Genomic DNA, 7,305 nt, shown 5'->3' on the forward strand with positions numbered 1-7,305 from the left:
ATTATTACATCAAATGTATAAATTATAGCAATCCGACACAAGTTAAGTAAGACCCTTGTGTCAATACATCAACTGTACAATTTATAGCATTTTGGTCACAAGTTTAATATCTTACCTAAAACACTTGTTATCAATACATTAAATGTGCAAATTATAGCAATCAGACAAAAATCAAATATCTTACGGAAAAAAAACTTTGTCGTGTATACAACTATCATTTGATAACTTGAATCAAGGATGACTTTTGGGTCACATAGGGCCAGGTAGCATTTGTATTGACAGTGTGATGTGTTTTAATAGTTGTAGTCTGTTGTTGGAGCAAATGCATACCGCACTGGAAATCTCGACTTAGAAACATTCGTGAATCCTGCAATATACAATATGAAATGTCAGTAATGTGCCATCTGCGATGTGCATACAATGAACCACTCTGCAGTTAAATGAGTTGGGTTTAACGCAGCTTTGGGCAGTATTCCAGTTGCATCAGAGAGCACTCCCTAGGCGTTTTATGACTGACAGATAACTGAGCCTATCCTATATAATTTGTTCATAAGACGCACACAGGATACTCTAATGTTATAAGAGTATATACATGATGCCCCAATGGTCTTTTATTAAATGTTGAATTAATTATCCAAAATAACGTGTGGATCCCTTTCTTCATCAGTCACACAGTGTTAGAGGGAAGAATGTTTCACAGAAAAATTTCCTTCCTTCAGGCCTATAGATTAATTTGGATAGTTTAACAGTATAAAGAAAAAGGTGCCTTGGTTCAAAATACTTTTGTGTTCCGTTAATATCTCCGTGCTGAAAATATGTTCCAGGAATCTCATAAACATTCTTCAACTTTTCTATTCCACGAAAGACAGTCGGAAATATAATCTCAAGATATAGGTTGAATTTTGAAAAATGTTCCATGTAATACAAAAACTCATCTTTGTATTGTTCAGGAACGTAGGCGATGTCTGATGCACCGATAAAGAAACCATTTTCAAATCCGGAATTGTTCAAAAGCATTTCTGTGAATAAAGTATATCTATGTGCATCTACAAAATTTAAAGCTTCAAGGGCAGCCTTGTAAGTTTTCAAACCAACCTTGGGATTTTTAAGACGATCCCATGTCATTGGTTGAGACTGTTGTACAACACTCGAGCGGAAAACCCAGAGTTTGTTATGAGGAGAGAGATGAATGTTCCACATATTTAGCAACACGTCATCGCTAATGTACAGATATCCATCAACTCTAAACTGCATTTTCATTGCTTGTATCGAACAGTTATGACCAAACCACCCATTTCAGATATCAAGCTCTATGAAGGACAAAGGTTTGTGTAGGAGTTTAGCATGTGCGTCAAATTGATCTATGTTGGTTCCACGGTAGACAATATGCGGGAATTGCAAGCTATACATCATCTCAAGAAATGCAAGGTTCTCATAGTGGGGCCAGTTAAAGACAACGATTAAAAGAAGACTAGGATATGTAATGGGTATCTTAAAGTCTTTCAGTTTATATGTGCTAAATGAATGATTACTGCAATATGAAACTATTTGACTAATGTGTGACACGAACAAAGGTGATTCCTTATCTGTGGAAAATATCCTGGGTGGTGTCTGTTCAGGTGCCCAGAATGTGACATTGACCTGTTGGTCAGTCAAATAAGTTTGATTAGGCAATTTCAAATCATTCGTGAAATGTGCACTGTCTTTAAGCAAACCAAATGGAATTCTTTCTGGTTCCTTGTAACCGAGAGTATTTAAATCCTTGATCCAGAGAGAAGTCAGACGAAAATCTTGTTCCTTCCAAAATTGCTCATGCTCCATGTCAGTTGATAGTTTAGCCATACATGCAAAGAATGTCTTATCTGCTCCACATCTCCATTTGGACAGGAAATCAACGAGGCGTTCTGTCAGGAAATATAGGTCCTTCTCATCCACAGCATCTTTCATATAGGAGTGGGAGTTCCTCTTCTGGAAAGCATTTGGTGGGAAGAATCCTAAGTTTCCCCCCATCTCCCACAAGAGTCTCTGAGCCCAGTAGCCTCTCCAGATGTCACACACTCGGAACGTTGTTGTAGTTGGAATCAGTAGTGCCAATAGTGCATCTTACAGGAAAAGGGTATTCTGAGAATTAAAGGGTGAGAACACCCCAGCTGGAACAATTGCTGATGGAGCCCGGTCATCAAAGGTCACATTTAGCTGAGAATGGGTTTGTTTTCGGGTCAGTCTGAAAATGGCATCCATATCCGGATCACCATTGACCACACCCTGCTGAAAAGACGGGGTTTTCCAGCGATTCAGCTGATATTTGATTGTAATGTTTTCTCCCACAGAACCATGTGGGTATCCTCTTGGCCACAGTGTTGGCTGTCCAAAATGGCGGTAAGGGTTGAAGAGCTTCTCCCCTTTATATAGAAGTCCCCACATTGTTGGATCCAGAACAAAGTGTTTCAGAGAATGGAGTGGATGGTTGTCGTCATCAGTTTCATAAATGATTTTTGCACCATGGGCTATTGCAAACAGATATCCCACTGTCTTTCTGGTGTAACTCTTCTCCGGAAGAAGAGACACTGTATCAAAATCTAGTTGACGCTGATCTTCTATACTTAAATATACACAGTTTGGGTACCTGAAATATTGAAATGCTTTATTGAGTACGACATTGTTTCAATGAGTCATAATACGTATATTCATTAACGACATGCTAATTACAGCAATCTCATTGGCTAATGTAGTAACATATGTGTGCGTTGTTGTCATCAAATAATGAAGGCTATTTGCATACTTTGAAACTTATTTAGTTGCTAAGCGTCTCAGGCATTTTCTCTTCTGCCCAGGACGTATGGCCAAGTCGTGTAAGGTGCTGCAAGTTGCGTTGCGTCCACAGGTGTGCCAGAAGCCTATGATAGTGAGTTTGAGTCCCTGTTCTCTCCGGCTATGTATCTAGGTTGTTCAACGCCATATTCGATTTCAAGGGTTTCATCAAAGTGGCAAATGTCTATAGTGCGCATCACTTTCCTCTGACATGATGCTGTTCACAGCGACATTAAGTCAACCTCACTCACTCTACACAGAACACAGAAAGCAGATTCGGGAAACCTAAGCAGAAATTCTACCATGGATTTAAAAGAGATTGGTTTTCTATTTGGTTACTCTGAATGAAACATTTAGACCGCATCACGCTGAACGCTGGGATTAAATGAAAGGTACTTCTTCCTCAACCAATGTGGACAGGCATTTTGAAAGAATGTTAAAAAATGATAATATATTATAAGATACAGAGTTGCGGTAATTACAATATTCACACTATAGGGCAAATCTATAAATTCAACCAAGAGAGTGTATTTAAACCTTTTTTTTTTATTCGACAACAGAGAGCTTCAAATGTTTGTTTTTCTATGTCTGACTGAGACGTCATTTACCTTGCGCCACAGCTAAACTTTGGAAGGCTTGGTTATTTTTCTTCAGGGTTTTTTACTTCACATTCTCTTACAAAATAGCTGAACTACACATTTTGCTTTGAAGTTATGTTATATAGAGAAACTCACCCTCGTGTCTTGATTTCAAATACATAAACACAAGTTGATAAAAGTGGAAAAAACTCCGGGGCTTACCGAGGAGTCTTTCCACTTTTATCAACGAGATTTGATATATGTGATATCATAAGACACGAGGGTGAGATTATATTTACCATCCAACACCATTCTTCCATCTTTTTCAGTTTGTTGACAGTAATAAGCAGTGTAAAACGTAGACTGACAGCTTCAGTAGCAGAGACATTAGTGATGTCATTGATTGTGACGTCATGGTAACAATGACGTCACAATAGTCTGCACAGCATTGTAATGCAATTTCATTGCAGCAATATCTAGAATGTAGATATCGCATCATCCAACCCAAGCAATAGCTCCCGTGGGAGCCAGTTTGGGATTATAAATAATAATGATATTAATAATAGATGCCCTGCTTTGGCACAAACTCAGTATCTGAAGCGGCATGATGGCATGGCTAAATCCTTTTATTACCGTCCTCGCAATGAGGTCCATCCATGGTACGACCCGGAATATGTAGTGGGGATCATGGAAAATGATAAATACAAAATTCTTTGGAATAGGCCCGTATACAGCCTCAGACCTGACCTTGTCCTTTTTGATAAATCCAATGAAACCATTTATATCATTGAATTTTCTGTCCCTATTGACTCTATTGTGATTGACAAGATTGAGGAAAAACATGGGAAATATCGCTTTCGAAATTCGACCAAGTTGTCCGACTCCCCATTGTTCTCGGTGCCTTTGGTTTGTACCTCCCAATCTGTTGACTGACATTGGGAGAGTACCCGGGTTTGCTAACAGGAATACTTCTGACAATCTTGGTAATGCAGAAGGCTACAGTGTTGGCATGTCCTCACATTATCCGAAAAATTCTGGGTTGGTTTGACAAGGCAGCGCTTCCTGGGAGAAATCTCATTCGCTGCCTGGGCTGCATGTAGAGGGGGCAAGGGCCCTAAGCTGATGATGAGCCTGACTGTGTGTCAAGACTCATGATGAAAACAAGGCACAGTGTTGATTTTGTTGATGGTTCTGTACTGCTGCACGGTACAGAAATGAGTACAAACCAAGCGAAGTGCCATATCAAATCGGCCGAGACTCAGTTGTTCAAGGAGAGGCTATCTGAACGACCTCTGCGTCGGGTTTATGTGCAGTATGTTGAGACGATCAGCACCCCTACAGAGTCTACGCTTGGATGAAGCCGACTGGCCTGAAATGTGAAAATCACTTCCCACTCGAAACCGTCAATGTGCACGGCTCCCAGGGGCGAAAGCTATGAACACACAATGCCATTTAGAAAGTGGTCAAAATTTTAAATGGTATTGTGTGTTCACAGCTTTCGTGCATGGGAGCCGTGCCAATATACACTTGCTTGAGGGGCTTACATAGTATGTGATCTAGACTACCAGTTGTTGAACTTTCATTTTTGTGGAAGCCTCGGTGGCCGAGTGGTTGAGATCGCTGAATTTGTGTGCTGGAGATTAGGTGCCTCACTCTGGCAGTGTGGGTTCGAATCCAGGACGGAACTCAACCAAAAAGGTACGAGAATCTATACTTTATTGTGAAAGTGTTATCCCAAATATAACATTTGTTACAAAAGTCTTTTTACAAAAAAACACCATTTCAATAGTTTGTTCCCACTGCAATTACTACAAACGTATGTATACATAACAATTAGCAGGTGGTAATTTCATACTATTTCAAGATGCTAAACTGGCCATGAAGATGACACAATGTTCTTGATATTATTTTAGAAAAAATATCAGCAATGTTTTTAATAATTAAACAAAAACAATCAACAGCATCTGTTAATATCTCCATGTCTAAAAGAAGGACACCTTTCTGTGTAAAACAATATACAAGCAGCTACAAAATATTGCCCCTTAGGTATGTCAGGATCCGCTGATACTTGGCTTGTCAGTTTGACACTTGTGCACAAGTCTACGACCTGCGTCACAGTCAGGCTAAAACCAACCTACCCCCACTCTTTCACTCCATTCTACTATTCACTCCTACGTAAGGTTTACCTCCAGTCCCTTGGAGTCTTGGTGTCCCCGACAACAACGACCTTCCATCCAGGAATCTCTGCCAGGAACTTGATGTCGGAGTTGGGTAGGAGATTGATGTCACAACTATCCATTGATCAGACCGTACTGAGCTGTAGTTGTGTCTCACCCTGGGAAACAAAACATTATAGTGTATTTCATGTTGAAGACAATAGTGGGTTGGTTGGTTGGTTGGTTGTTTAACGCCGCACTCAGCAATATTCCAGCTATAGGACGGCGGTCTGTAAATAATCGGGTCTGGACCAGACAATCCAGTGATTGATATCATGAGCATCGATCCTCGCAATGTGGGATCGATGACATGCATCAACCAAGTCAGAAAGCCTGACCACCAGATCCCGTTAGTCGCCTTTTACGACAAGCATAGTCGCGTTTTACGGCGAGCATGGGTTGCTAAAGACCTATTCTACCCCGGATCTTCACGGGTCGAATAGGCATGTAGCGATTTTGAACATCTGATATCACGATCAGCTGACCATCCTTGACAGTGCATATCTTTACATCGTTGTTTAAACATTGTTAAGAACATAATTTTATTTCCAACATCCCGGGATATCCACGCGTACGCAAATCCATGCGAAAAACGAATGCGGGGTTTATATCATCAAGGGTCATCAAGGAACTTATGCATGTAATATCACCGTCTAGAGTATCGTGTATATGGTTGTCTGAGCAAACGTATCCAGTACGAGATAACTCTACATTGATAGTTTACATATATTGGGTGCCTTCCGCATTCTGCTGAAATTGCCTTATTTGGTGACGGGTAGCCGCTAGTTTCATTTACCACAAGCATAGTCGCCTTTTACGGCAAACGTGGTTTTCTGGTCCGGTTTTTATATGTATGTGGTCAGTAAGTGAGGGAGGGAGAAGATGTGTTTAATGCAATATTTCATCTGTATCACGTTGCCATAGAAATAATCGAGTCTGGCCAAACTAGTGGCTGATATTAAAGGCAACGTCCGATATTGTGTCATATACGACAAGCAAGAGAGGACAGGGAAACTATTCAAATACGGGTAAAAAAACGACAGCATTTAAAGAAAAAACGAGAATGATTATTAAAATAAAGTATTCCAACTTGTCTCAAAAAAAGGTAACGAGAAACCAGATGAATTGGGTATGTCGTTTTTCAGCGCCCCAGAACGCCGTTGCCGATATTATTGTGATACAACATCACATCAACGCTGCTGATGAAAACCAATAAATCTCACCTGTTGTGAAATGATGAGGCCATTAAACGCAAACAAATCACTCCTACTACCACCGTAGCAAGGCAAAACATAATTTTCTTCTTCATCGCTAGTCGCTGCATTCGGCCTCCAAGAGTTAACATGCTCCTCCCATGCAAGTTGCCTGCCTGAAGGATCTATCAGCTCTGACACCGACACAGTGCTACAGGCATGACACAGCTGTAACGTCAGTTCGGTCTCTACTCCTCGAAGTGATACACAGACTGTGCCAGGGACAGCGATATTGACCTACTCGTATCCGTTGAAGCGGTACGTAGAGTGTTACTTGCAGCAAGGAAAGGCAAATCTCCTGGAGTGGAGGCTACTCCAGTTGAATTGGTTACAACAATAAATGAACAAACATATACAAACGCCACCCAAGCGGGTAATGACAGACAGTAAAATCAAGAATAATTCTTGACAAAAAACATTACAATTACATACAGATAAGGTATGAAA

At 40.4% G+C, this 7,305-nt stretch overlaps 1 pseudogene; it reads right to left on the reverse strand.

The window, feature by feature from the left end:
- Nucleotides 1-663: 663 nt before the first annotated feature.
- LOC139448599 (uncharacterized) lies at nt 664-6,950 on the reverse strand (annotated as a pseudogene).
- Nucleotides 6,951-7,305: the final 355 nt, after the last annotated feature.

Source organism: Haliotis cracherodii, unplaced genomic scaffold (assembly GCF_022045235.1).
Source record: "Haliotis cracherodii isolate W230 unplaced genomic scaffold, xgHalCrac1.p SCAF_7, whole genome shotgun sequence".
Classification (NCBI taxonomy): Eukaryota; Metazoa; Mollusca; class Gastropoda; order Lepetellida; family Haliotidae; genus Haliotis; species Haliotis cracherodii.